Source organism: Triticum dicoccoides, chromosome 5B (genome assembly GCF_002162155.2).
Source record: "Triticum dicoccoides isolate Atlit2015 ecotype Zavitan chromosome 5B, WEW_v2.0, whole genome shotgun sequence".
Lineage (NCBI taxonomy): Eukaryota > Viridiplantae > Streptophyta > Magnoliopsida > Poales > Poaceae > Triticum > Triticum dicoccoides.
Window position 1 is genome coordinate 44434880 of NC_041389.1, and position 8115 is coordinate 44442994.

Sequence of the window (8115 nt, forward strand, 5' to 3'; positions counted from 1 at the left end):
GGGACGGCGGTAACGAAGGCCGCAGCGGCGTGAGGCACACGGCTCGAGCCTCGAAGAATGAGCCGCCGCGGCTCCTGCTCCTTGGAGACGCCTCTGTGCCGTTGAGTTTTGGGCGACTCCTCACTCCTGTGCCCGACGCGGCGGGCGAGCGGTGCGCCGGCTCCGTCGCGCGAACCGCGACCGTTCCACGCCGCCTGTCGCGAATAGCTGGGGCCGTCGGGCTGGCCTTGGGGCGGATGGAAGTGGCCGACCGTCGATTGGATCGGCGAAGCCGAAGAAGAGATCGAGGCGGACGGATGATGAACCTGTTACACCGTGGTAAATCCATCTATGTTTATGCACTGTCAATTTGGTCGAGGTTGCCGGGTTTCTGAAGGTACTCTGCTAAATCTTCTTCAGTGGAGTATTGTAAAGCAACTTGGATCACAGATCTCAACAAGTTAACAATATCCTTGTAGCTCCATTTTGCCTTGGACATTTGGAAATGTGTAGAACAGGCAAGAAAATTTGTTGAATTGGTTAGGAAAATCACAGGTGTTCTTTTGCTAGAATCATTCACTATTGAATTGGCTAGCAACATTTATTGAATTGATTTGGCAAAATCACAAGATTGATTTGGTATTTTTACCCCCTTTCTGTGGGTTATTGTGCAACTTCTAGTCTCAGAGCGTGGGAGATCACTTAATCGCGCATTTGAGTTGATTATATTTATCACCCGGCTGCAAATTCCGGGTTCCGGAATAAGTAAGAAATTTGTATGATATGCAAATCTCCTGCATATTCTGAGAACGAAGAATAAATAATAATAATTCTTAAATACATGCATAATAATTCTTAAATACATGCATAATAACAAACTAGCCAATATACATAAACTCAATGTGTAACCTTGCAAGGTATACTTAGTTTGATGAACTTGGTACTACCCCGCTAATAGGAAGGTAAAGGTATCATCTTGCATTGTCTACGTCCAGTACTAGTTTGGCTGTATCCATGCTCTGGTATTTGATCTTGTCTGCAGTGGCAGGCATCGACGATCCTCCACAAGAGTAATGTACTCTGGTAGGTTTTGATTTTGTGACAAGCTGCATCTGTATTTTCCTCAACATCTGTAGGCGCTCTGCAACTTCCTTCATGGTTGGCCTCTCATCTCCTCTTGGGCTCAGGCAATGCATGGCGAGTTCAGCTAGTTTCCAGAGCACTACCATTACTTCATCTCCTATTATTTCACAGTCCAACACATTGCTGAGCTTGTTCTGGTGGAACATTGATGCAAAAGTATGAGATGACGATTTTTTCCCCATTAAAATCATCATTGTATATAGCCTTCTTTCTTGTCATTAGCTCCACAAGAACAACCCCAAAACTGTAGACATCACTTTTCTCAGTAAGGTGGTGACTGACAAAAGTTTCAAGGTGAAGGTACCCAAAAGTTCCTTGGATAAACATGATGAAATCATCTTTATCTAGGGACTTTAGCGCTGATGCTCCAAAATCTGCAACTTTTGCACTGTATTCATCATCCAATAGTATACTGAGTGATTTGACATCCCCATGCAGAATCGTGCGAGAAGTTGATGAATGGATGTAAGCAAGAGCCTCTGCTGACTGTGTAGCAATCTTGAGTCGAAGATCCAATGGGATTGTTGATCCGCGTTCATTGCCATGAAGGAACTCAAAGAGGGTACCGTTGGATATGAACTCATACACCAACATTGGCACATCTACCTCCAAGCAACAGCTGAGTAATCTCAGTGCTCCGATGGTTAATTGTGACAATATTTTTTTTAAAACGGTCACCGGGGGGGGAGAGCTTCCCCACCTGAATATATTACCACTCAAAAGGGGGAGGTTTGAGGATTACACGGAGAGTTACAACCAGTTTTTGTTACAAAATCAGCTTTTAGGTGACAGCTGAGGAAAGGAAATGGAGCCATTGCTTAGCAGATAAATTGTCTTCCTTGTGTTTGAATCTAAAAACCCATAGAGAGAAATCAGCAACAATGTTGCGAATCGTGGTCCGGGTAGAGTGATCCTCATTTCTGAAGACTAGGGCGTTTCTTGAGTCCCAAAGTTTCCAGGAGATAGACAGAGCGACAGAGGGCCAAATGTTGGGGTTGAGGCCTTGGAGTGTTGGGTGTTGAAGTAGATCATCGAGCGATGTTGGAGCCTGTAGTCCTAGAGAGGACCAAACTTGGGTAGCATAAGAGCAGCTTGAAATTAGGTGCAGGGCGTCTTCATGAGGGTCTTGACAGCGGGGCATACGGCAGATTGTGCCATATTCTTGTGGAACATGTTTGCCTTTGTGTTTAGTCTGTCGCGGAGGAGAAGCCAAGCGAAGATCTTGACTTTGATTGGGACTTTGGAAGCCCAAACGAGATCATGGTGTGGATCCGTTACGTCTTCCGCCACTATGGAAGAGTAGGCATTCTTGGCAGAGAATGGCAGGCCATGGGTGAGAGACCGTTCGTCCGGTTGGTTCACCTGCTGGAAGTCCTGCAGCAACAACAACACACAATCCAGCTCTCGGGCTGCAGCATTAGACAGACGGTTCCGCAGGTTCGCTAATAAGCTGGTTTGCCAAACAGTAGCCACTAACACCTTGTCATCAATGGAGTGTGAGTATAGGTTTGGGAAAACTTTTTTTAGTGGTGAGTGTAGTAGCCATTTATCAAGCCAGAAGAAGGTGGAGAGACCATTGTATGTGATGACAAAGGAGTGTTCAATTAGCAGTTGCAAGTTGCTGTTGATAATCTTCCATAAAAAGGAGGGCCGTGTGGTTTTTGAAGTAATGCCAAGAGGGTGTTGTTGGTTATACCACAAGGTCCACGGGATGTTTGGGTGTTGTAGGATTTTTGAAGAGAATTTCATGAGCAGGCAGTGGTTCTGAATTTCAAGATTTTTAATGCCTAGACCACCATAGTCTTTAGGTTTGCAAACGTTTTTCCACGCAACTAAGCAGCTCGCCCCAGTGCAGGTGGACTCGTTAGACCAGAAGAACGCCCTCCGAATGGCATCTAGTTTAGCTAGGATCGATTTTGGAAGACGGAAAACTAACATGAAGTAGATTGTTAAGGAGTCCAGGACCGCAGTCAGCAGTGTGAGCCCGGCGCCCCGAGAGAGAAGACGCGCTACCCATCCAAAGAGGAATTTTCGAAAGTTGTCTATGATTGGGTCAAAAGCTGTCAGGGGCAATTTGGTAGGGGATAGTGGAAGTCCTAAGTATATTAGTGGAAAGGAGGACAGAGAGCATCCAATGACAGTAGTAATGTTGTTTTGTGTGGTTGATTCAGTAGCGATTGTGAGGAGAGTTGTCTTGTGGAAGTTGATCAGCAGCCCCGTAGCAAGGGCGAAGTCATGGAGTGTTTCTTTTAGCCGCAAAGTGGCAGCTTCGCTGGCAGCAGCGATAATGAGAGTGTCGTCGGCGTACTGTAGTGTTACTGGCGGCTCGTTTGTTCTTAGTGGATGGCAGAGGACATTGGGTTGGAACGCTCTAGCAGTTAGTCTTTGAAGCACATCTGCTACGATGATGAACAGGTAAGGTGAGAAGGGGTCACCCTGGCGAAGGCCACATCTACATTGAATCCAGGACCCTGGAACACCGTTGAGAAGAATGGCCGTTTTGCCAGTGCAGAGGATGTTTTGGACCCAACTGCAGAAGGTGTTAGGAAAACCCCGAATCTTCAGAATTTGAATGAGGGAGGACCAGCATATCGAATCAAATGCTTTCCTAAAGTCTAGCTTAAAAACCATAGTCGAAGCTTTGCGTGAGTGGCACGTACTGAGAATATCTGCAGTATAGATGAAATTTTCGGCAATGTTGCGGCCATGAAGGAAGCCCGTCTGGTCGTAATGAATGAGTAGTGGAATGAGCGGCTTGACTCGATTTGTGAGTAACTTGGCCACTGCTTTTGGGGTGCAGTTTTGGAGAGAGATGGGTCTAAACGCATCCGGAGATGTTGGAGCTTGCGTTTTTGGAAGGAGTACCATGAAGGCACGGTTGAAACGCTCTAGAGAGACCGATTGATTTTGGAAGGCAGTGAAGAAATCTATGATAGAAGGCCTGACAATATTCCAATATTTTCTGAAGAAGATGGGTCCGAAGCCATCAGGTCCAGGGCTGGCGTTGGTGTTCATAGATAAGAAGGCTTGGTGAATTTCTTCGTGGGAGAAAGGTTGTGCTAGGTCACGAAGCTGTGGGAGGGGAGAGGGGTATAGCTGTAGTAGGCTGAAATTCCATGTAGCTTGTTTTGTGGTTCCGATCAAATGGTTGAAAAAATCCTTTAAGATAAGCGCTTTTTGCTCATGGAGGAACACCTCAGCATTATTGTGAATAAGCATGGGGATTTTGTTCGATCTCGAACGCTGAGTAGCCGAGGCATGGAAGAACCTAGTGTTCTCGTCACCGTCTACGGCGATCTTGACCTTACCCCTTTGTTTCCAGAAGGAGATTTTTTTGTTTGATAGTTTGTTGAAGTAGCTTGGAGAGCGCTAGCCTTAGCTTTTGTTCGAGCGGGAACAGAGGAGCGAGTTCCTCGTTTAAATCTAGGGCCTGTATAGCCAGTTTGCAGTTTATTTCGCGTTGGTAGATGGGCTGAAGCGATTTGGCCTAGGATTTTAGGGCCGAGCGTGAAGACTTAATGTAACTGGCTAGGGAGGCGGCAGGGTCCAAGGGAGGCCCAGCACGACGAGAATTGGGCTGCCAACAGTCTCGTACCAGGTTTATTTCTGATCACGTTCCACTGCTAGTCACTGTATCCACAGCCGTCCCATCTTCCCGCCTTTTTCGCTTTGAACGCTTCTAATTGTGACAATATGATTATCTCATTTAGAAATTCTTCTCTGCAGTCATCACCTACAACTTTGGACTTCTTTATGGCAAGTTATTTGTCATTGTCTAAAGTTCCTCTATAGACTGTTCCATGGCCACTGCATCCAAGAACTCGATTACCACTGTAGTTATCTGTGGCTTTCTTTATCTCTTTCTCTGTAAGTATAAGAACATCAACTTTCCTTGATCTCATTTCATCATATAATTGCAGACCTCTATTCTGTTTGAAGTGCTCATCTTTCTCCTTCACGTGCTTCTTTCTTTGTAATTTCATAACCAACAAACATGTTAGAGCCATCACTACAAATGCAGGAACACCGAGGCCGGCAGAGTGATTATCCAAGATGTTTCAACTCGTCAATTCTTGCAAAACATATTATAATCTTAGATGAACCAAAAGTATATGTTCTTCCAATCTTATGTACCTATTGCCACTTGTTTAGCCTTATGAAGCACAGTTTGACATCCATAATTTGTACCGTCTGGTCTTGTTCCTGTCATGCATTTGCATTTATAGCTTCCTGGTTGGTTTTGGCACACTCCATTGTTGCATGGATATAATTGTTCAAACTTTGGGTCCTGCTTACGCAATTGGCACTCATCCATGTCTGTGGACCGTTAACATAGCTTAACACATATTAGGGATAAAAGAGGCAAGACATGAACTAATCCATGCAAGGAAGCCTACTAACATTTGAGCAGGTAGCAAAATATATTGAATCATGCTTGCAGTGAAGAAGTTGGGTATAGTTACGTGACTAGACAGCTAATTATATTCGAGTAACTAACTAACCTTGACAGCTTGTGGGAAGACAAGGATTCCCTTCGTTTCCTTTGGAGCAGTTGCATAGGTACCCAAGGGCCAAGGCCATTGCTTTGATTCACACCAATAGCTTTTAGAACTGACACATGCAGAGTCTTTGGGTGCTTGCTTTCTCTCCCTCCGGGAAGGAACCCTTTCTGATGACCCAGTCATGGACGACGGGGACACCCCTTTTTGCCCTCTCATTGACAAACCCAAGGTGTGTGACAAGATCCTGCCGCTTGAAGCTGTACCATCCAACCTCTGCAAGCATAGAGTAGAAGCATGGGTTGAATTTCCACAGACTATTCAGGTCGCCGTTGTGAAGTTGATGAGGTTTGGGCCGACGATGGTCACACGCAGCATCCATTCCAGTGCAGGGGACATCATCGGACTTGCTGTTAAGGCCACTGCAGTAGGAGTAGCAGCCAGTCACGTACGGGTCGGTGTCACCGTGCATAGACTCGCCTATGAGCCCTAGAGTGTTGCAGCCGATGGCCATGAATCGGTTACGGGTGGCCGATCGACAGGATGAACGGCGTGGCCTCCAGGCTGAATTCGCTTGTTATGTTGCCCGAATCGGTTACGGTTCTACATCTGGTTGTTGCTGCAGAACCGAAATTGGACCGCTGACAGGCTGCAGGCTAGAGGATGGTCACACAATGCCTGTTGTCGGTTGTGTGACCAGGAGCCAGAAACTGCGGAGCATATCACGCTGCGATGCAGCTATGCAAGAGAGGTTTGGTACCTAGCCCAGGGCACAAGTGACAGGATTTACAATGTGGTGCACTCTGCAATTTCAGTTTCAGATTGGTGGAAGAGGCTCTATATGCATCGCGGTGCGCAATCCAAGGCTGCCGAGGAAACATCCCTCTCGGCATACATCGCTTGGCATCTTTGGAAGGAACGGAATAGAAGGGTTTTTGAAAATGCTGAGATGACGCCAAGAGCCTTGGTGAATCTCATTCAAGAAGATTTCAAGATGCTCAACGAGGCCTTCCGTCCTTCCATTCAGGTGGCTGGGTAGGAACAGGGTGTAGGATGGTGTCTTCTTTTTTGTCTCTGTAGCTCTCTGTTTCAAGAGCTAGTTTTGTCTTCGTGGGGCACTTTTGCTGCCTCTACCAATACCATGTAACTTTATATCTCCTCTCATCTATAATGCAAAGGCAGAGCTCCTGCTGTTCTCGTCAATATGTTGCCCGACATGGTGCTGTTTGATGTGAAGCAGCTGTGGCTGACGGGACCATACATGCGCATCTCGCCACGCTCCAGGGAGATGTCGATGATCTCTTTGGTTTGTGGAATGCCACCACTAATCATAGGTCGTGGTGGCTGGAAGGTGGTGTTGCAGGTGATGATGAAATAGCGACTCAGGCTGGCGACAGCACAACCAGTGCCGATGCCGAAGGGGCAAGGGATGGACACATTGCCACACTTGTTTCTGTTTGGTTCTTATACTGCAAGTTCCATGTGATCACAATGTAGCTAGGCTTAAACCACATGTGTGCCACTGTGTTGTGTTGACCAACTGATGAATTATCTTAAGCTCCACACTCGCTGTCGTGTGTATCATGGCAACTAGCGAGACTTATTATTTGCACTTGATTTTTTTTTCCTTCTTCTTTCTTGAGAGGATTTATGCTCTTAGGTGTGGAACCGCCTTATCATTGCTCAAGCTTTTTGAGTCGCGACTTGGCGAGTCGCCGCGAGCCCTGCGGCTCAACGTATAGTCGCCATAAGTCGCTGTATAGTCGCCATAAGTCGCTGTATAGTCGCGAGTCGCCCTGATTTCTGGAAAACTACTTGGCGATTAGTGGGCGACTATACAACGACTAATCAGCGACTCAAAAACCATGTCATTGCTGAAATTTCATTGTTGTTTGGTTCACAACCATGGTATGAATAAAGTATTTTCTGACGTTGGCAATTCATAAAACAGTTTGATGAATATGCAGGAAAATCAGAAGCGGTCCAGCCCCATCCTGAGCGAACACGCATTTGCCCATCAATCCCTGCAACCTGCAGAAATGAGAGGTGGCACAGAGGTGCGTATTCAGGATCACAAAACCATTTGGCTGTCACAGAAATAGAAGTGATACATTCCCAAGTCGAGTAAATAGCATAAAACTACTACTTTACAGGTCAGGGTTCCAAAAAACTACCGGTTTCAAATTTTTCGCTGATAACTACCAACTCAGGGGTTGACTGTTTCAAAAAACCCAAATTGTTGAGTCTTTATCAGTTGATACCGATTATGACAGGTCGGGCCCACATGTAAACACACCGTTAGTTTGACCTTAGTTTGACCGTTAACTTACATGTGGGGCCCACACGTAAGTTTCCTCTTCCTCTCCATCTCTTCTCTTCCCTCCCCCTGTGTCTCCCGTCCCGGCCATCTCCCCTCCTGAGCCGGCGACCTCCCTCCCCTCCAGAGCCAGCGACCCCCCTCCCTTCCCAGGCCGGCGACCCTCTCCCCCGAGCC

The 8115-nt window shown here is 46.6% G+C and overlaps 1 pseudogene; it reads right to left on the minus strand.

Annotated features, from left to right (window-relative positions):
- Nucleotides 1-950: 950 nt before the first annotated feature.
- Nucleotides 951-8029, minus strand: LOC119309004 (annotated as a pseudogene).
- Nucleotides 8030-8115: the final 86 nt, after the last annotated feature.